A 21,110-nucleotide genomic window follows, 5' to 3' on the forward strand; every position below is an offset into this window, starting at 1 on the left:
AATATTAAGTACACAAAAAACAAACTGTTTAACAACGTAGACTACCTAATCATGAACAACTGAACAAATTAATAAAATCTGAACAAGTCAGCAAAATCAGGCAGGCAAAACGCTCCACTGCTGAAACATTTGTGTCATTGAGTTGCCTAAGGAAAAGGTCGCGACACAGCCGCTGCCTGTGTCTGTTCAGGGCTAAAAGTTCTCTGGCACAGTGCCGGAATTCCGGCACAGGGCGTTTTTATATTCGACAATATATAGCCTAATTATGTCCGTGGAAAATATTCTTGCAATATTTCTTAACAGTTGAGTGATATGTGTGAAGCGCCAGTCTCTGTTGGTGGATGCACAAAAGAAGGGGACTGGTACTTCCTGACTACGTGTTAAATAAATGTTTAATTAATTTGAATCATAGACTAATTTAAATATTGTTGAGGAAAAGGGACTGAAAACAGATTTTACCTACTGTTACTCATGCATATTTGTTGAAAAAAGATTTTGTCATAATTGTTTTTAATGTTCTGCGCTTAGATTTGTGAAGTGTCCACTGTTTGACATTTGCCAATTAAACTTGAAAGAAACAATGACTTGACATTTATTGTGATAATTATCGATATCCAATTATATGAATTTTTCTTATCGTAATAACATTTCTGGCCATATCGCCCAGCTCTTGTTCCACTTCAACAATTGATTACAGGGTATGGCAGAAAAGTCTTACTAGAATGCAGGAAATGAAATGTTTAATGCTCATTTTTTTCAGGGGGAGGACCCCCATATTGAATATTTCTTCATAACCGTGTACAATTATTTTCCTGTCTTGTTCTTGCGAACCCAGTATCGTAATTCCTCATGTCTTGTGAGCTAAGTGTATCGTCACACCCCTAATCTGAGCCACTATGTCTCGATCAGTATTCAACACGGAGTTACGCTCTTGCTCCTTACCCTTCATCTTTGTTGTAACCCCCGAACGCATTTCAGGCACAAAAAATGATTTTGCTTTAAGCCCTGGTCTGTTCGTCTGGCGCCATTAATCCACGTTTTCTTCCTGTTTGTTTGTTGTTGTAAAATGTACACGCCCTGTCGCCACAAGGGGGCAAGAGGGGGCTTTGCCCCCTCAGTTGTATTTTCTGCCCCCCCACCAATGGGCAAAATTTACCTGCTGCTGTTTTTCGATTGTAGCCTATGCCTGGTTTAAATTTACAGTATTCAAGTCCCCCAGTCTTTGACTTTTCCTAAGTTAACAGCATTTATGCATCCTAAGAGCCAGCAGGTAAAAATTGATCTGTAAAGTCATTTTCGCGCTATTAATTTATCACTTGAGGTCAACATTCTGTGTTGCTACTGGCAACACCTTACAGGCATGCAGAATCGCTCAGCAAGGAGAGGCTGATGGTGGGGAGGTTAGGACAGTGATGTGTCTTGGACTCATTCTGCATCTGACGGCTCATCGATCCAATTGCACAGAGCAGGCTAGACATGCACAAACGCTGTGTTCATTTTCAGTTGCCAACAGCAAGACTAGGCTGAATAGAGTGAAACATTTTAGGGAGACATGATCATCAAAACAAATGACGCAGCACCGACATTTTCCATCCACAGGATGAAAACAAATCCAGAAACTGGCACAGCAGGCGGAAAACCTACGGTTATCAAAAAGGCCCAAATGATTATTGGCCCTATCTGGTACCCAGCACAAAGCGGTGCAAAGCGCAGCACAAGTGTCTAGTTTCCAACCGGCGCAGTTGATAATTGCGCACCAAGTGACCGAGTTATAGCAAATGCACTTCCGCCCATCTGTGAGCCCATGGGAGTCTTAACATTACGTGTGGTCAGGCACATTGTTGGCGCATTGCTATTGAGGCAGCTGAAAGCGATTGCACCATTGACCCAATAAACAGGTCTAAAGTCAATGGCACTGTTTTTGTTAGGGCCGCATCACTGTGACACTGTGCGCATTTACGTACGAGGCACAGCAGCGTAACTTCATTGATTATTAAAATCTCCCGGCAGGATCAGTCAGGATCAAATGTTAATTCATGATCTGTGTTCTTCTCCACATTCAAAAGGTCTCACACACAGTCCAGGTTCATCCAGTGAAACTGTTTGGAGTAAAGCAGACGTCCTCCTGATCAGTCCTGAGCTCCATCAGAGAGTCTAAATAATTTCAGAAGCTAAAAGTTGAATTCTGTTTCCTCTGGAGAGTTTCCTCTGTCCTGTCATGTCAAGTTTATAACTTAAGCTTCTTTCTGTTTTGCTGCTCAAATACCCCACAATATTTGTTGTGACTTTATTGCACACACGATGTTTAAAATGACAGACAGCAACATCTCTAAGCATGAAAGTAAATCGTTAAAGAAAACACTCATACATCAATAAAACACAAAATAAAGAAACCAGTGTAGGGGAGAGATGTGACCCACAAACGCAGTGCAGTGAGGATCCAGACGTTTCATAGAGGAGACGTCGTATTTCTGTCTTTTAACAGACTAGAGTTCCGACACTTCTGATAAACTACAGAGCAGCAGAGTAACACAGGCTTCATGATCAGTGATGGTTTTTATATCACGTACACACTTCTCTCCATATCCCCTCTGTGCTGTGAGTCTGCAGTTCAGTCAATTGGTGTTTTTCATAATACACCATTCACACTATTAGCAATGCACCAAAGTACAAGTGCACCTGGCTTTGAAAGGGAAATGACTCTGATTGGTGTATTGCAAGTACAACCCTTTTGAACCATGCGCCTGGTGCACGGACCATTTTTTTTCTGCCGTCCAACTTGCAAAATTGGAGTTGGACACGCACCAAACCCAACTGCGCTTCACGCTGTGAAGGGCCCTGTGTATTGATATAAATATATAAAAAGATTTGCCCCCTCTGTCACTTCTTCCTGGCCCGCTCTGATTGGCAAGTAGGGCCGCAACAGGAGGCGCATGGCTCTTGTGATTGGTTAACAAGTTTGTCACACAAGGATGACAACGGAATAAATTTTTAACTTCATGATTGTTTAAAACGGGTCAGATGCGCTGTATAATTAACCTACATTTTAATCGCCGTCTTCACGATTAGCTAATCGCGTTCTTTCAAATCGCAATCTAGATTTGAAAACAATTAATCGTTCAGCCCTTTCGCAAATTCAAAACTATACGAAGGGGTGGCGCTTTGCACCGCGGTGAGTTGAAGTAATTTTTCAGTCGGAAATTTGACATCTGTTGACTATTCAAGGTAAATCTAATATCCAACTTCAAACTAACCTCACCGCAGTTCGTTCTTCAGCACTTGCCGGTGTTGCAGTGAAGACATTTGCAGTCAGGATAAACAAACTTGGAGGAGAGTGACATTTACTCATAACTGGATGCCATGCAAGCAAAAACGAGGAGCTCATACCAAAGAGAGAAGTCTGTTGTATGGACGAGCCACGCCACATTATTCCAGCAGTTTCAGTCATGATGTTTAATGGCTGGCCCACATTGAGCTTACTGTAGTTTACCAAGACATGCTGTTGTTGTGATGTTAGCTATAGCAGCAGGCGAGTTGGATCGCTGTTTGAAACTGCTGTGTTGCTCTGGGGCCGTCTCGTCCTCTCATGTTTACTTGCTAACCCACAACCTAGCTATTAGTCACATTACTTACTGTGTCGTTAACTCTGTGTCACGGTGTCAAGCCTATATAAACGAACACATAAAACACATTATTTATCACAAGCCCCCCACCCCCCCCGAGTTAATACTGCCAATCTAACAGGGGTATGGTATAATGCAGGAAGCACGGCTTTTCTTCAATGTCTCTTCTAAGGGAGCTCCGCTTTTCTTCATTTATGCCAATGGTGCTGAACACCCGCTCACTTGGCACAGAGGAGGGTGGGAACCATTTTTTCTGTTTGGCAGGCTCCATCTCTTGAGATCTTTGAAGATCCCCTCGGGTGCCTGTGCACGACTGGCTGAAGTAAGAATGGTATCCCACAGACTAGTCAAGGAGGCCGTGGGCCTGGTCCTCCGATCTTTGCCTTTTGGGTTTCTTACTCATCACTGGCGGTTTCTGCTGATGTTATGTTGGAGCCTTCTCTTCCTCTTCCCTCAGCCAGGCTTTGGCTTGGGTTACACAGGGGTTGCTCCTTGTTGCATGGGTCAAGCAGACAACCTCTTTTGATTCTGTCACCTAGGACAGCCTCTGCTCCAGGCTCTACAGCATAGTCTTCCTCAGAAGCTGTGAGTGCTCTCTTTTGCTCCAGCATCCTCAGGAGCATGTGTGGAGTTCGACCTAGCTGGCATAGCCTGGAGTATGAACTGCTGAGGGACACCAACCTCCTCTGAATAATAATTGCTGTACAAAAAGGGGGTGAATTCACAACAGGATTGTGCTGCTTTATGGCTGCTAAACCTGCACAAATAAGACAAAACTAAACAGTCTAATTCTCAAAGCACCTAAAAGGTGAAATGCACCCCTAACTGCTCTACCAAGCAAATAATGTCTTGGAGCTCCTGTAAATTTGCACTTAAATAAGGTAATATTCATACATTTAGCACTTTCTATGCAAATGAGCATGAAATTATTAGCATCTTCAGAGAGTTACTGGTTACTGAAGTGGATTTAGCAATGAAATGAAGGACCATTGTTTCATATGTTGTAACGATGTGATCAACACACAGGTACAGTCAGGTCCATATATATATTTGGACACTGACAAGTGTTGTTATTTTGGCTGTTTACCAAAACATGTTTAAGTTAGTTAAATATGAATGAATATATATGATTATGGACTTAAAGTGCGGTCTCTCAGCTTTAAGGGTATTCACACAAAAAAAAATTATAAATTAGATTGCAACCACAAGTTTTTATATGTTGGGCTTGTCTCCCCAAATCAAATTATTTGATTGCATACATCTTAATTATGTGCCCTTGAGTTAAAGATTAGTCTATTTTAATGTTTTGCAGGAAGAGAAAGGAGAGGAGTTATATTAGGCATATTCCAGGAGGTAACTGTAAAATTGCCATTTAACATGAAATATAATTGGAAGAAAGTTGATCCAATTTATTTTACGGTTTTAAAATTATTTAGTTATGACAGCTGTGTGTTCGTGGTAATGAGGTTATGAGAAGGTGTATTTGCTTTAGTTAAAATAATAGTCTTTAGTATGTGAACACCCACAGACTGTATCCTAGGTTCAGCAAGTATTTTTCTTCCTTTAAAAGTGGTAGATTTTGGTGAAATGTAAGATATTGGGCCTCAAAATGTATCCGTAAAGGTTAAATCCACCATAGAATAAAACTCATTGTGCTGTAGCTAAGATCCAAGAATACTATAAAGGATCTAGCAACGCAGATGGTTGTCTCCCTGTGCTGGAAATCAGAAGATGTTGTGAGGTGACCACTGACATTTAATAGGGTTATGATTCAACAGGCTTGCAGATTCTTTTTGTTAGTGATATCATTTACATTCAGATGAGTTTTATGACTATAGGGCTTGCAGTGTTTTTCAAAATGTGTGCACATCCCAGTAAAATCACCATGGCTTCTGTCATTATGTCCTACTTGTTCCATTATTCTCTATCAAAGGAGCAGCTCCATGGTTAACTCTAAAAGACATGATTACATTCTGACTGCATGAGACGACCATACCTGTTAACATTGGGATTTGAAAATAGGGGAAATTTTCAGACAATATTTATAATAAAATATTCCAGTTACAGCTGAGAGAGAGTCACTCACTCACTCACCAGGGAGCCCAATGTCAGCTGGGATTGGCTCACTGCTGAGCTCAGCTAACAGACGGCAGTCACTCGGAGAAGTGACAGCAGCGAGAGACCTCTGTTAATCAAAGTGGCCACGCCCCTAATAATGCAGAAATTTAAGGCTTAATATAATGAAACAGGTGAGTTATAAAAAAATAAATGTTTAACCAGGCTGTAAACATGTTTTATTCTGCTGTAAAGTTGGGCATTTTAACATGGGGGTCAATGGAGATTGACTCCCTTCTGCAGCCAGCCTCAGGTGGCCACTCGATGAACTGCAGTTTAAGTTACTTCCTGACTGGTATCGGAGGTGAGAGCTGGAGGTTGCCGCTTGATTGATACGATTAATCAAAAAATATTAAGAAGTTGTTTTTTTTAACGCAGATTTAAAATGTAATCAATCATCTTTTTACGCCAACTTCTTCCCGTTATTGCAGCGCGGCTTTCTTTGATGAGGGCACAGCAAAGGCGAGTAATTTCCGCCAGTTTCTGTGAATGGGGTGTAATACGATGAGTCATGTCCGCTCTGCTGAACAGCAAGTATCGTTACAAAAAGCTTCCAGATGGAAGTTTTGATAAAACCAAAGTTGTGTGCACTTATTGCAGTGATGAATTGGCCTTCCACCGAAGCACGACAAGATTGAAGTATCATCTCCGTGCAAAGCACATTTTTGCTGATGTTAGCAAAGATGCTAACTTTAGTGCTGAGACCGGGTCAGCTAGCCATGCTCGTCAGACGACACTGGTGGAGTGCAGCCGGGGCTTTGTCAACAAAATGACAACAACTACGGTATAACTACTGCAATGGATCAACATAGTTCAGGACTGGGGGCTTCAAGACGTCATTCAGATCGCCACAGGCGACCCGTCATACAAGCTACCTTTGAGGAGAACTGTCGTTAAGAGAATACATGAACAGTACAACACAAATAAAGCAGTTGGCAAAAGGTGCTTTTATTGCACTTACTGGAGACCACTGGACTTCAGTAAGTAACCACAACTACCTCGGTGTAACAGCACACCTAATTGATGGCAACTGGCAGCTGCACTCATTCACTAAAAACAGAAGACAGACATTTTGCCGAAGCATGCGCTAGCCAGTTTCTCTAAGTTGCAAATGAGTGGGAGATGACCAGCAAGGTCACAACAATAGGAACAGAAGGCGCTCCCAATATGATTGCCGCTGCAAGAAGTCTACCATTCGAGCATTTGCCGTGTGTGGCTTTATAGGACAGCGTGTTACGGGGTGTGGTGTGTGGACAGAGAGGACCCAAATGCAGCATTCAGAGGGAAGGAGGTTTATTGGGTGAAAAAAAAGACACAGGGGCCAAGGAAGCAAGGAGAGGCAGGGGAACAGGGAGGACGGCGAGAGGGAGGTCCGAAAGGGAGTGGGCCAGTGGATGAGCCCAGCCGAACGGAGGACGAGGGTGAGTGTACCTGGGAGGGAAACAGACAGAGAGACAAGGTTAGGGGGAGACAATGACAAGGCACAGGGTAAGTTTGAAAAAACAACGTGGAAGCCTGAACACAGAAGTGGCACCAGGTATGGAGCAACGACGATCAAGCGAGGATGGTGTGGAGAACCGGGGTTGAAATACAGGCCGGGATGAGGTTGATTACTGGCAGTGTGGCAGGCTGACGAGGTGGATGATGGGTTGCAGGTGCAGGTAGTTGGCTGGGCTCAGGAGCAGAGGAGAGAGAGCACACGGGGGAGAAAACACAGAGAGGCGGGCAGAGAACAGGAAACCAAGGAAAAAAGCAGAAGAACTGATAAAAAGTAGAAAAAACCAGGACACTCACCGTCAGCCGGGCTGCCACCACAACAGGGCCCCCTCCTCAATGGACGCCTCCCGGCGGCCTTTCTATAGGACAAGGGGTTGGGCAGACGAACACGGGGGGGAGGAAGATGTACTGGGGTCCGGCTGATGGGGGTCCAGGGTCCAAAACCAAACTGGGAGGGCTTCAGGACAGGGGAGGGTTAGGGGAACGGGCAGGGCTGAACTGAAAACTCAGGGCTAGACAGGGTGCCAGAGGGAGGAACAGAGGGACCAAGGGAGTTCGGGCGGGGTGCCAGAGGGAGGAACAGAGGGACCAAGGGGGTTCGGGCGGGCGTCCCAGAGGGAGGAACAGAGGGACCAAGGGGGTTCGGGCGGGCGTCCCGAGGGACCAAGGGGGTTCGGGCGGGCGTCCCGAGGGACCAAGGGGGTTCGGGCGGGCGTCCCGAGGGACCAAGGGGGTTCGGGCGGGCGTCCCGAGGGACCAAGGGGGTTCGGGCGGGCGTCCCGAGGGACCAAGGGGGTTCGGGCGGGCGTCCCGAGGGCGGAACAGAGGGACCAAGGGGGTTCGGGCGGGCGTCCCGAGGGCGGAACAGAGGGACCAAGGGGGTTCGGGCGGGCGTCCCGAGGGACCGAGGGGTTCAGGGGGAGCCAGGTTGGTCCGGCGGGCAGGCCGAGGGCGGACAGGGGGAGCCAGGTTGGTCCGGCGGGCAGGCCGAGGGCGGACAGGGGGAGCCAGGTTGGTCCGGCGGACCGGGGGAGCCCGGCGGGCGGCCCGAGGGCGGACAGGGGGAGCCAGGTTGGTCCGGCGGGCAGGCCGAGGGCGGACAGGGGGAGCCCGGCGGGCGGCCCGAGGGCGGACCAGGGAAGCCAGGAGGGTCCGGCGGACCAGGGAAGCCAGGAGGGTCCGGCGGACCAGGGAAGCCAGGAGGGTCCGGCGGACCAGGGAAGCCAGGAGGGTCCGGCGGGCGGCCCGAGGGCTGGGCTAAGGGACGAAACAACCTCTCCAGAGGCCGGGGAGCCGGGCGTGGCTGAAGCCGGTCCATCCGCCAACAGAACACGGGGACTAGTGGCCCTAAGGGACAAGGGATCGGGGGGGCCAGGCTGGAGGCTGGCGGCGCTAGCAGGTTGGGGATCAGGGTCTAACTGGGGCCTAACCTGTTGGGGATCAGGGAGAAGCTGGGGGCTAGTGGCGCTAGCAGGCCGTGGGACAGGCTGGGGGCTAGCGGCGCTAGCAGGCTGAGGGACTGGGCCAGGCTGGGGGCTAGCGGCGCTAGCAGGCTGAGGGACTGGGCCAGGCTGGGGGCTAACTGGCTGGGGATCTAGGGAGAGTGGTGCAATTGGCGGGAGCCGATGGCCACGTCTCCTCCGATGGCCACCACGGCCCCCAGAGAAGACGGCCAGGCGGGTTCCCTCGAACTGAAGACGGGGGTCAAGCGTGGTGTCGGGCGAACACGGAGAACAACAGGCAGGCCGGGGAACGCTCGGGACAGGCTGGTGGCTAGCAAGCCGGGGATCTGGACCAAACTGGGGGCTAGCCGGTTGGGGATCAGGAGGGATAGGTGGGAACGGCAGAGGGCTGGAGTCAACAAAATGTCTGGCCCACTTAGGCAGCCGACGCCGCAGCCATGGCCTTACGGCTATCTCCCAGTGAGCCTGAACGTGGGCAGCTTGGCGAGACTTGAGGTCGGATGCCAACTGCCACGTAGACCACAGCTCTGCCAAGACATCCAAGAACATGTCCCTCTCCGCTTTTGAGTCTGCTGGGTCCATGGGTGGCTTGATCGTTCTGTTACGGGGTGTGGTGTGTGGACAGAGAGGAACCCAAATGCAGCATTCAGAGGGAAGGAGGTTTATTGGGGGAAAAAAGGGTGAGAGGGACTGGAGTGGAGGGAGAGGAGGACGTCGGGGAAGTACTGGCACGGGGAACCAAGGAGACAGGGGGCCAGGGAGCAGGGGAACACAGGGGCCAAGGAAGCGAGGAGAGGCAGGGGAACAGGGAGGACGCCGAGAGGGAGGTCCGAAGGGGAGTGGGCCAGTGGATGAGCCCAGCCGAACGGAGGACGAGGGTGAGTGTACCTGGGAGGGAAACAGACAGAGAGACAAGGTTAGGGGGAGACAATGACAAGGCACAGGGTAAGTTTGAAAAAACAACGTGGAAGCCTGAACACAGAAGTGGCACCAGGTATGGAGCAACGACGATCAAGCGAGGATGGTGTGGAGAACCGGGGTTTGAAATACAGGCCGGGATGAGGTTGATTACTGGCAGGTGTGGCAGGCTGACGAGGTGGATGATGGGTTGCAGGTGCAGGTAGTTGGCTGGGCTCAGGAGCAGAGGGAGAGAGAGCACACGGGGGAGAAAACACACAGAGAGGCGGGCAGAGAACAGGAAACCAAGGAAAAAAGCAGAAGAACTGATAAAAAGTAGAAAAAACCAGGACACTCACTGTCAGCCGGGCTGCCACCACAACACAGCGGAGTTTTAGCAAAGTGCCGTAAAATAGTCGGGCACTTCAGACACAGTCCCGCAAACACAGCTGAGCTCAAAGCTCAGCAAGCCTCTCACGGACTAATAGAGGAGTCCCTTGTCCAGGATGTACTGATCATCTGTGCTGGAATTCAACTCTTGAAATGATAAGGCGGATTCAGCACATCAAAGATCCACTGAAAGCAACGCTAGAACAGCAAAATCACAATTTAGCCATGCTAACTTCAGCTGAATATGACAGGCTGTCAAAGTTGGAAACATTGCTGGAGCCCTGCAGGTAACGTTAATGTGATTTCTTTCAATTTTACTGATAAAAAACAATCAATTGAAGTTATTTAGACATAATTTAAGGCCTGTACCCTAAACAGATGCCATCTGAATGAAATCTAGTCATTAAGTCAATTGTGTGGTGCTGTGCTTTCACTGTGTCCTCCTCCGTGGTGCTGCCTGTACTTTGTCATCTCCTGCGTACGATGGAGGTCTCAGATGTTGATCCTGCATACATGGCGTGATTCAAGGCTGCAAAAGACCTCACTGTGCAAAAGGAGAAGTCCAACATGCAATGGTTAAAGGTAGCAACCACTCTTAAACCTCGGTTCAAGGACCTTAGGTGCTTTCCTGGAACAGAGTGGGGAGAGGTGTGACAAAACCTGAGTGAGATGCTGAGGGACAAAGAACCTGCACCACAGACCTCTGGAGAAAAAGTGGAGCCAGAGCCACTGAAGAAGACTGCTCTCCTTCTGATGGGATCAGGGTCAGAGTCTGATGATGATGTACTGTCCACAGATAAATCTCTGGAGAGGTACAAGGCAGAGCCCTGTTTCAGCATAGAAACATGTCCACTACTGTGGTGGTCATCACAATCGGGCATATGCATATGGTAAGCTGGCCCATTTTGCAAAAAGGTACTTGGCTACACCTGCCTGAACAGTGCCATGTGAGAGACTGTTCTCTTTGGCAGGCCACATTCTGCAGAAGGAGAGGTCAGCTCTATCGTCAGAAAATGTGAACAAGCTAGTCTGCCTGAGCAACTGGTTGAAAGTAGAGTTGACTGAATGATTGGTTGACAGAAGGAAAGTAGCACAGATCCACACTATTTGAAGTAAATCTTTAAAGAGGTGGTATTATGGTTTTTTGCTTTTCCCCTCTCCTTTATTGAGTTATGTCTTTTTTGTGCATGTAACAGGTTTGCAAAATGAAAAAGCCCAAAGTCCACCCCAAAGGGAGTTCCCATCTCCCACAGAAAACTCTGCCCTGAACTGCCTGAAAACAGCTCGTTTGTAGTCCAGCCTTTAGTTCCCTTTCTTGTGACATCATAATGAAAATACTTGTCATAATGCTCGCCAAACGACTACTCCAACATGCCTTCAAAAACACCGGTGGAAAAACAATGAGCTGCAGCACACACCTCTCCTCTCCCTTCCAAACACTAGCTACCCTCAGTCAGTGGACATAAAGTTGTTACTGTGATGTAGAGACAGAGCTCAGTTAAAACTTTATAGATGAAAGATACTTTTGTTACAGATTAATAACTCACCACTCTGAAACTCTTGCTCCAGTCCATGTTGCCAAGCTGGTCGGCAACATGTAGCCTACAGCTGAATCGAAGCTGTTTACTGTCTTTTCGCTGACCTGCCCTTCTCTGCTTCTGATTGGCTAGTAGGCCTGAACTTGGAACTGCGCATGTGCAACTCCCAACAAAGATCATTTAGAGACAAGATGTGTCACTCCATAGCTAAAACGAAGCCTTCGAAACAGGGTGAAAAGAGGAGCTGCAGCAATTTGCAGTATGACAAAAATATGGTGTTTTTTGAAAATTAAACTATGGAAACCTGTTCTGGTACAACCCCTAATTAAGATAATGAACCTGAAAATTAGCATAATACTACCTCTTTAACCAAGAATATAGAGATTGTGCTGTTGGGAAGGATGTTACTTTAGGCCTAGCAGTCAGGGAGGAGTGTGGTAGAAGTAGGAAGAAAACAGTGACACACAAATGTACTTTGGGTTTGTAATTAACTCCAAAGTATAGTACAGTTACTATGTGTAAATTTGTTATAAATGTGTGCACTTTAAACAGTAGTAAGCATTATTTGCCAGTCACAAACATTAAATGTTTAAATATTTGTTACCTATTGTACTGCTTATATTTCACCATCTGTATAGAAATGTAATTAGTGAATGTATGGTAATGTGGGCTGGTGTGGTTACAGGGCAGAATTTTCATCCTAGTCTGCCCCTGACCAGAGGGGAATGTAGCGAACATTACATTTTTTATTTTTTAGAAAGGATATAAATATTTTAGAAAATATTTATTTTGAAACTTTTGCAGATGTGTCATGTGATTTCAGGCAACGTTGTCTTACACCTGTGGTCTAAAATGCAGATTACAATGCAGAAATCATGATGTAACTATTGTATTATATATTTCAATTATTGTTTAATTGTGTTATTTTGTACCTCATGATGACCTGCTGAGGACTACAGATGGAAAATAGCCTTCGGGCTAATTCTGGCATTTACATGGCTGAAAGGCAAATATGTCCATAAATATGCACTGCTCCTTTTAAACAAATAATATAAACAGCTGCAAACTTGTAATGCAATGTTTACTCTTTTTTTATTTATTTTTTTACCTGAGTCCATTTTCAAGTACAACCACAACTTGGTGATTACAACCTCTCAAATCAGTCTCTGCAATGGGGGTGAACCAATCAGAAGATCCGCAATGGCACACCAAGCCAGGGTAAGTTTCTTCCAAAAGGTTTGTTTTGGTAGGAGTAAATAAACAATTTGTTAACTTAGGTTCGGGAGCAGGCCCTAAACCCTGCTTCTAATCACCTCACAAGCCTATCTATAGACGGGTTTCTTGTATACAAACACATACTGACCACCAAACCAAAAATGCCCCCAGTTTTCATTTCAGAAATGTGGTCACCTTACTGTAGCACCTCAAACTTTATTTTAATGTCCCGCTCCATTCAGGCTGTGATTGATCTGTTCACGAAAAGTGACACATCGGGTTTATGAAAAGTTTAACGTGTTTCAATAAAAGGCACCGATTTAGCTAACTAACGTTAGCCAAACACTGCTTATATTTTCTTACCGCTTCACTTGCTGACAGTGCATCTTGCTCTTGTTTTTGAGTAATGGGGCTGTTCAAGCAGCCACAGAGCTCAGTATGACTGTTTTGAACGATTAGCATTGGTGGAAGTGTTGTGAATTAGTTTGGAGCATTATAGCCTAAATTGTTATCATTAATTACTAGAGCAATGGTGGTCTACATTGTCATCATTTAAAGTGTTATTTTATAGTGTAAAGTTAGGATCACAGTGTTAAAACTCTACAGCTCAGTGTGTGTGTGCTCCTTTCTGTATTTAACTGCCCGGGCTCAGCAGTAGCGCGTGCACGCGTGTGTGTGTGTGTGTGTGTGTGTGTGTGTGTGTGTGTGTGTGAGCAAGCTCGTGTGCTTTGGGAGAAAAGGGAGGGAGCACAATAAGATAGTATCAAAAACACTTATAAAGGAAAATATAGAAGCAGATTTTGTGAAAATTGTATTACAAAACATACATCAATATAGTCCATCACAGTAAGAATGTCCTGTTTCTAGCACAGAGCACAAACACCAGTTTATTCCATAAAAGTCAGGTTATGGAAGAAATGGCATGATCAAGCGGAGTGCATGCAAAAGACACAGAGAGGAGGAGCAGGCAGTCAGGGACTTTCCCACCAAATGCTTAGGCACGTGAAAATCTTGGACTTTCACAGACTCAGGTGCAGCAGGAAAGAGAGCCAAGAGATGATGTGAAGCCAAGAAACAGCGCTATAAAAGCAGGTCCAAAAGGAAGTGAAAGTCAGTCGTTACATGGTTTTCATGTCGACTCGGGTCTCTGTTCTGGTAACAGAATGGGGCTCTATTTTGCACCGATCTCTGACACACTCCAGTGGAACTTTTGTATTCTAATTGGTGTCTGTTTTTGTTGATAATAAAAATGTTGGTAAAAGTTCAAGCTTTCTTATCTGGCCCAAGTCTTGAATTTTTACACGACATTAGAAGATTACGGCCTGTTGTACTCGTAAAATCAGTTTTCCGGTTCGCACTGATCTATTTTTAGGGACGCATGTGCGTGAAAGGCTCGCACGGTAGATCCCTGCGCCTAACATTACACAGAAGAATCACACACTCGCTATCCTCTTCTTCTCTAGTAATTTTGGCTATGCAATATAAATAAATACGTTCACCCACACTTTTAGCATACAAACAGGATTTTCACATTGATAAAAATATCTTCAAAATGTAATACCTTGTTAAATGGCAATTAAGACCTTTCCACACTAAACATAAAATGGCCTTAATTTTTGCAAAATTTATGTATTACCTTTTTAAGACCCGGTGGACACCCTGGACTAAGGTAGTAAGGAAAACGAACAGGACAGAAGTTCTATGTTAACTGAGTTTAAATTGAGGCTATTGGTTTCAAGACTAAAGGACACCGACTTTGACCACAGAAAGTAGAGTTTGTTTGCCTTACTGCTTGGTGTTTCTCCAGCCGTCCATTACTTCAAAGGCCCACAGCTAGCTGCTCGGTTTGTTGCATTCACGACGGGCTTGGCACGCCGTGTGGCTGGAACCGGGTTTTGCGAGAGGGTTTACCCAGGGTCTTTCGCCTTAGGCTTGTGGCTGCTGGAACTTGGAGTGGTCTAGGCCTTAGCTCTGACTTGGTCCTTAATTTATATCCTCTGTGTTGCTGGTGGCGTAACCAGCTCGTTGACTTACCTCTAGACTCTGTTTGTAGTTGGGAGTAATAGGAGTTAAATCAAACCAAGATGAGGTTTGGAAAGAAACTTGATTGTTTTCTCAGTCTAATGTTACATAAATGAAACAACCTAATAACTTTAAACAAATAAAATAAAGAAATACATTCACCGCAGGTTCGCAAGACCTTGTGAATATAGGCTAGTTAATGTTACTGAGATTAGACAAATAGTTTGGGGAAGTTTTTCATCCCAGTGAAAGCTCAAAGAAGTCAGCTCAAATTTCCCGCCAAGACAAAAGACACGGGAGAATTTGGAGTCTCAGAGGTTCTCCGGGCCCAACCTTTGAAAACAGGATGGTGTGAGGGAGCTAAGAGACTTAAGAGAGTGAGCTCATGGCTTCGCTGTGTTTTTTGTTTGTTTTTCTGCCTTGAGGTTTTAACTTTAATCTAAAGTAATGTCTTAAAGTCTGTTTGCGCATGTTTAATCACATATCTTTCCACAATATCAATACTTAAATACCATAAACAGTTACAGTTTTTTTTTATTGAACTTTATCGTTTGTTTTTTAAAATAACTTGTACAAGACATGAAAGACAACATTCCCAAGCCTGGCAATTTTAACAATAGTCACAGTAAAAAAAAAAAGATAAAAGGAAGAATGATATATGAGGTTATGACGAGCGCAAATAGAAGAGGAATTAATCCTACTTAGAACTTCTTTCCACTCCTCATCTTTAAACTAAATCGTCCTCCCAGTTTTGTCTTGTGGCTATAACAGAAGGGGGAGAGAGTCCAGTAATGAGGTCATAAATTGCAGACAGAGCTCCCTGAGGGCACATGTCCACCAAAGTGTTTTTTTACCAGATGGAAACGCCACCTGCTCTTCTGAAAAGGCCTAGTTTGGAGTGCTAGGGTGCGTTTTGGAGGCGCAGTGTTTTTTTTCGAGACGCTGTGGTTGCTATGATACATAATTTCCGTTGAGGTGATGTGCTGCAAGTAGAGTAGCCTACTTAATTTTACCTGATGTAAAAATGTCACCACAAAGTAGGGTAGGCTTACTTGCTCTGGCCCTTGCTCTACATGAAGAGAAGGCTGAAACATGAGAGTACAGACTGTCCGTATGTGGGTTCATGAGATTTTGTGTGCGAGGAAACACCTCGGTGAATAGGCACATCACTGAAATGCTGAAAACATCGTATGTGCTCAGTGTGGTGTTGTTCCCAGAGTTGAACATTTTTCAACTCTCGGCGACCGGGAAAAAGCGCTCAGCACCCAGCACGGAAAAAGACAGTCAGCGCTTTGTCACGCTGCTGCCTTTTTACCATGTTCTAAAAACGCGGCGCTCCCATTGCAATGAATTGAAAAACGATTTGGTGGACACGTGCCCTTACCATTGATATTCATTTCCAGAATAGTGTCAAGGGGCATTTGGGGAAAGCCCCCCAGATATTTTTGGTCGTTGTATTATTTGCCTTCGTATTCTACTAGGACCTTTATTCCAAATAAAGGAAGAATTGGCTTGGTTAAGGGTTCTGTAAAATGCTTTCTGAATGAAAACAGTGGCAATCTGTAAAAGATACAGAAATGTAGGTGATATGTTCATCTTTACAGAGTTTATACGACCTGTTAGTGACAGGGGGAGAGATGACCAGCGTGTGAAGTCTGATTTAGTAGATTCCAGAGATAGTATAAAGTTCTTATTAAATAGGTTGGCAAGTTTCCGCATAACAGTAAATCCAAGGTATTTTAATTCATCCAACGCTTGCTTAAATGGTGCGGCGGAGGGTGTGACTTTATTTACCTCTGTTTATGAGAAAAAGCTCACTCTTATTAATGTTGAGTTTGTAACCAGAGATGCAGCCAAACTTTTTAATACAGGCAAGGATCCTCGGCAACGAGATCGCTGGTTTTGAGAGAAAGTGTGTCATCAGCGTAAAGAGTATTTTTTTTGTTCAAGACCTACCCTTGAAATACCAGAGATCAAATTGTCTGAGCGAATAGCTATGCTACAGTAAGAATGAAGAGGAGGGGGGAAGGGGGCATCCCTGTGTTGTTCCACGCTGTAACTGAAAGTAAGGGGAAGCAACAGGCGAAGAATACGGAAGCTTAATCCAACTAATGAAAACCTCACCAAAACCAAATTCATGCAAAGTGTCAAATATTTCCACTCAATACGATCAAATGCTTTTTTGGCGTCAAGCAGTGTTAAGATCTCTTCAGATTCGGAAGGGGAGTAAATAACATTCAAAACACGACTAATATTGAAAAATTATTTTCTATTCTCATCATTGCTTTGACTTTGAACCAAAGAGTCAACATAAAATATTTTTATTTAGGCAAGTTACGTCTATTGACATTAGTTAACTTATGTGTTAACTGACGTACGTAGTTATTTTAACCCAAACCATGATCTTTTCCTAACCTTAAGCAAGTAGTTTTGTTGCCTAAACCCAACCAAGTACTTTTTGTGCATAATCCTAACCAAACTGCAACTTTTCAAGACTTGGATAACGTGCCGTTTCAAAATGGCAATGTTTCGAAACCCTAGCGTTTTTTTTTAAAAGTCTAACCGAATATTGCATATTTATTGTTGCTAACTTTACCGGCAGTTGTATATTTGTTGTTGCTAAGCGTTGCTAACTTGAACGCAGAGCCCTAAACGTAAATAAATGACGCAAAAGGGGTACCCAGGTCGTTAAAAGCATCAATATGTGATGAGCCGGGAGTGAGAATGTGTTAGGACATAGTTTTTATCCGAAAGCAAGAGAGAGTTAAACCTCCAAAATCTATAGCCGGGTGGTTTTTGCACAAAATGCAGGCCCAACAATAACGGTTCATGATCAGAAATTGTAATACTGTCGTATGAACAGGATTTAATGGTCAGTAACAGTTTTTGGTCAACAAAGAAATAATCTAATCTAGAAAAAAAGTTGTGTATTGGGGAAAAAACTAATATTGACGTACAGTACGGTATAGGAAATGCCATGTGTCCGCAACTCCTTAGTTGTCAAGAAAAGACTGAATAGTTTTGCCTGTTAGAGACAGCCGAACAGAGACATCTGGACAAAGTTAAATTGAGTTGTCAGTTATCTTAACTTCTCTTGCTTGGTTGTTTACTTAGCACACAGCACTCATGGTGGAAACAAAGTTTTTGATGTGGCAAAGAGAAACAAAGGAGAGATGGCTGTGTTCTTCCTTTTGTCATGAAATAATGTGTGCACTGGTTGTTCACTACACAGATTACGTTATTCCAAACACAGAGAGAGCAGCATTGTAAAGTTGTCGTTTTTTCCACTTATAAAACTCATCACATTTTTAATTACCTGTAGCCTATATTATCCTTAGTATTATGTCTTATAGACTCTTACTTTACCTCAAGTTTCTCCTAACAGATTATTGCATTTAAGTAGCAAACAAGAAAAACAGGATGGAGGAGAAGGGTTATATTTAATTTACTCTGTAAAACAGTATCAGAAAATGAGCTGGAAAACCATATTAGTAGCAGTCATGCACATAACTGAATGATCTGCAGATCAGATTAGTATCACCAGCATATGGGCAGCATACTGTGCGTTAGTATTATTTCACAAGCTGGCCATCTCTGGATAACTTTAGGCAAATGTTGTTGACAATGCAATATTAAGTTAGTCACAAGATTTCAAACACTGATATGGCTAAGAGTAGTGATGTGCGATACCACTTAATTCCTATCCGATCCAATACCAAGTAATACCCAGGCTGGTATTGGCGATACCCATACCAATACTTTTTACATATTTTATTTCTAGTTTAATGTGACCTCCCTCCTCCCATTTCTGTATCTGAGAGAAATAAGGAGTAGGCTGTAGCCTTACCCATTCAAAATAATAGCTGCATAATGACAAGACATCAAACTACTGTCATATTCTTTAATTATAATGAAAATATCCTGCTCAGAACTGCCGCTTCATAACATCATCTTATTATTTTGACTTAATCTCAGATGTTTAGCGAAGTTTGGAGTGTTGCCAAAGTATTTCACTGTCTTTGCACACACATCACACACAGCGTCATTATTACCTTCACAGCTAAAATACAGCCAGACGTCAGCATTCATTTGCGGGAAATGTAAAGGTCTGCAGCGGCTCACTTCAAAAAAGCTCCGTCACAGAGCCTTAGCGCAAGCATGACTGTGACAGGTGGAAGGAAAAGTAGTTCCTATCAACCGAGTAGTTAGACCATCCTGGTGACAGTAAGATACTTATGATAAAACACACACTCACTCCATATTACTGAGTTTAGATATCGATCCTTTTATGAGTATAGATCCTAGAGCAGGAAACGTTGGTATCAGAAGTATCGATACTTTAGGATTGATCCGCACATTAATAGCTAGGAGTGCTCTTTCTCAAGCCAAATATCTTTGTTTCACAGAAACGGGAATCAAGTGCCAAATATCAGAATAAGGCAGAACAAAGATTTAAGACACTGGCACTCTATTAACGTCTCTCGAGCTATTTAACCAGTTTTCTTACAATATGAGCTGTTACCAATGGAAATAAAGTTGTTTTAAAATGAGGCACTGTAGATCACTCTGTCATATGGGAAATATTTATCAAATCCGACGACCAGTATCATAGATGTACTAAGGGTGATGTTTTTTGGCCAACGGTAAACATCACAAAATACAGCAAAATCTAAGATGTAAACTAAATTCCTTTTTATATAAAGTTACTGGGTTGTGGAGTCGAGCTAACAGTGTTTATACATTGGTTGATTTTCTCACATAGGATATGTGAGGTCTTGAAGTCTTTGTCATAGAGTAAAGAAATCAAGCAGTTGTTGACAGATTATCAGGGATAAAGCCAGTTTACTGGCCATGGCCATCAAAAATCTACCAAACAAAGCAACAAGATTAGAACAATGCCTGCCCTCAGGAAACCTTCCAAATTGAAGAAAAAAAACCCAACAAATTGCCTACAGACAGATTACCAGCTTTGCATATTTGAATTGCCGTAGTCTTGAGTGTCTTTGGGCCAGTAATTTGCATAGTAGCTGTCTTGCTCAGTGAAGTCAATTGGCCCCAAAAACTGATGCTCCATGTGCAAATACATGTTTTTTTTGGCAGCCTTTGCTCTCCACATGGGTTGGCATTTTCTGACCGTTCGCACATGAACACCATCGGGCTTGTCAGTAGTCTAGCAGATTCTCTTGATAGTGTAGTCCTGTAATCCAGGCAAATCAAATCACCGTTTCGGCTCACTGCTCATGTGCAAATAGGAATGCTACTGGTTTAACTGCAGACACAGACGTCATCATCACCACAGCAACATGTTTGTAATTGATCAGAATATTGAGCAGTTTTCTGCAGTCTGTATCTTCACATGTTTGGGACCAATACTTTTCTGAACCATGCATTAACCAGCAGCCCTCATATATTGTCAAATTCATACCATTTAATGGTTCTTTGCTCCCACCAACTGCTGATATGTGTAACACCATAAAATAGCGCAAATCTGCGCCTTTAGATTTGTAGTAGACATGGCCAGTCTTTGGTGAACAATTTTATGTCCCAACACATCAAGTAGTTTGACATGCAGACCTAGCTAGTTAAGTAAGTAAAGTTAACCACTATACCACCTTGGTGCCCCTTACTTTACACTTTTATTGTTTAAAGGCCCTTTCAGAAACCACATGACAACGGTACAACTGCACTCTGAAACCCAATATTACCAATGGCTTGCACTGCACCATGGCGGCTTTTCACTGCCCATCAGCGTGCTGCTCGCAACTACATCAAACCATTTCTAGTATTCTACCCCTGGATTAAAATAGACATGCATGGTCCTAATCTCTGCCTTTCTCCAAATATTTGAATATGTGACCACCACTTTGTCACAGTCAATAACTGTCAGAAGAAAGCTCAAAACATGAAAACCCCTCATGTCATGAGGCTGACACACAACATCACACACTTTGCAAAAGCAAGTTTTTCACAGACTTCCTCTGTGGAAGATTGAATGTTTTATTTTTTTTTTCAATCATAATGAAATTTGCCTTTATAGAGGGTTGCAACATGACGGAATGAGTTTCTCTCCTGCTGAATGTTCATTTGCGGATTTGTTACTTAGCTTGCTATTCATGGCTTCATACTGAGGCTGACAGGGTTTCAAAAAGTGATGACATACATTGACACCTGGCCAATGACACAGTCAGGCCGGTCTTTAATCTTGATTATTAAAAATGAAATTCTCTGTCTCTCTAGAAAAGCATCAGCTTTCCAATTATAAGTCATTGTGCTAGTGAGCTTGCATGCTATGATGTAGGCAGTGTTGCAGGTTCAACTGCAGCAGTTCATTCTGTATTGCAATATGGTGT

General features: G+C 44.0%; 1 protein-coding gene across 1 annotated transcript in view; it reads left to right on the top strand.

Moving 5' to 3' along the window:
* The window catches only part of npffr1l2 (neuropeptide FF receptor 1 like 2), a 40,412-nt gene that overhangs the window by 2,382 nt on the left and 16,920 nt on the right, over nucleotides 1–21,110 (top strand). The gene's annotated exons all lie outside the window — the stretch shown is intronic.

Source organism: Micropterus salmoides, unplaced genomic scaffold, assembly GCF_014851395.1.
Source record: "Micropterus salmoides isolate LMB-PRFRI ecotype aquatic unplaced genomic scaffold, ASM1485139v1 Ms_hic_scaffold_7, whole genome shotgun sequence".
In the NCBI taxonomy this organism is placed as follows: domain Eukaryota; kingdom Metazoa; phylum Chordata; class Actinopteri; order Centrarchiformes; family Centrarchidae; genus Micropterus; species Micropterus salmoides.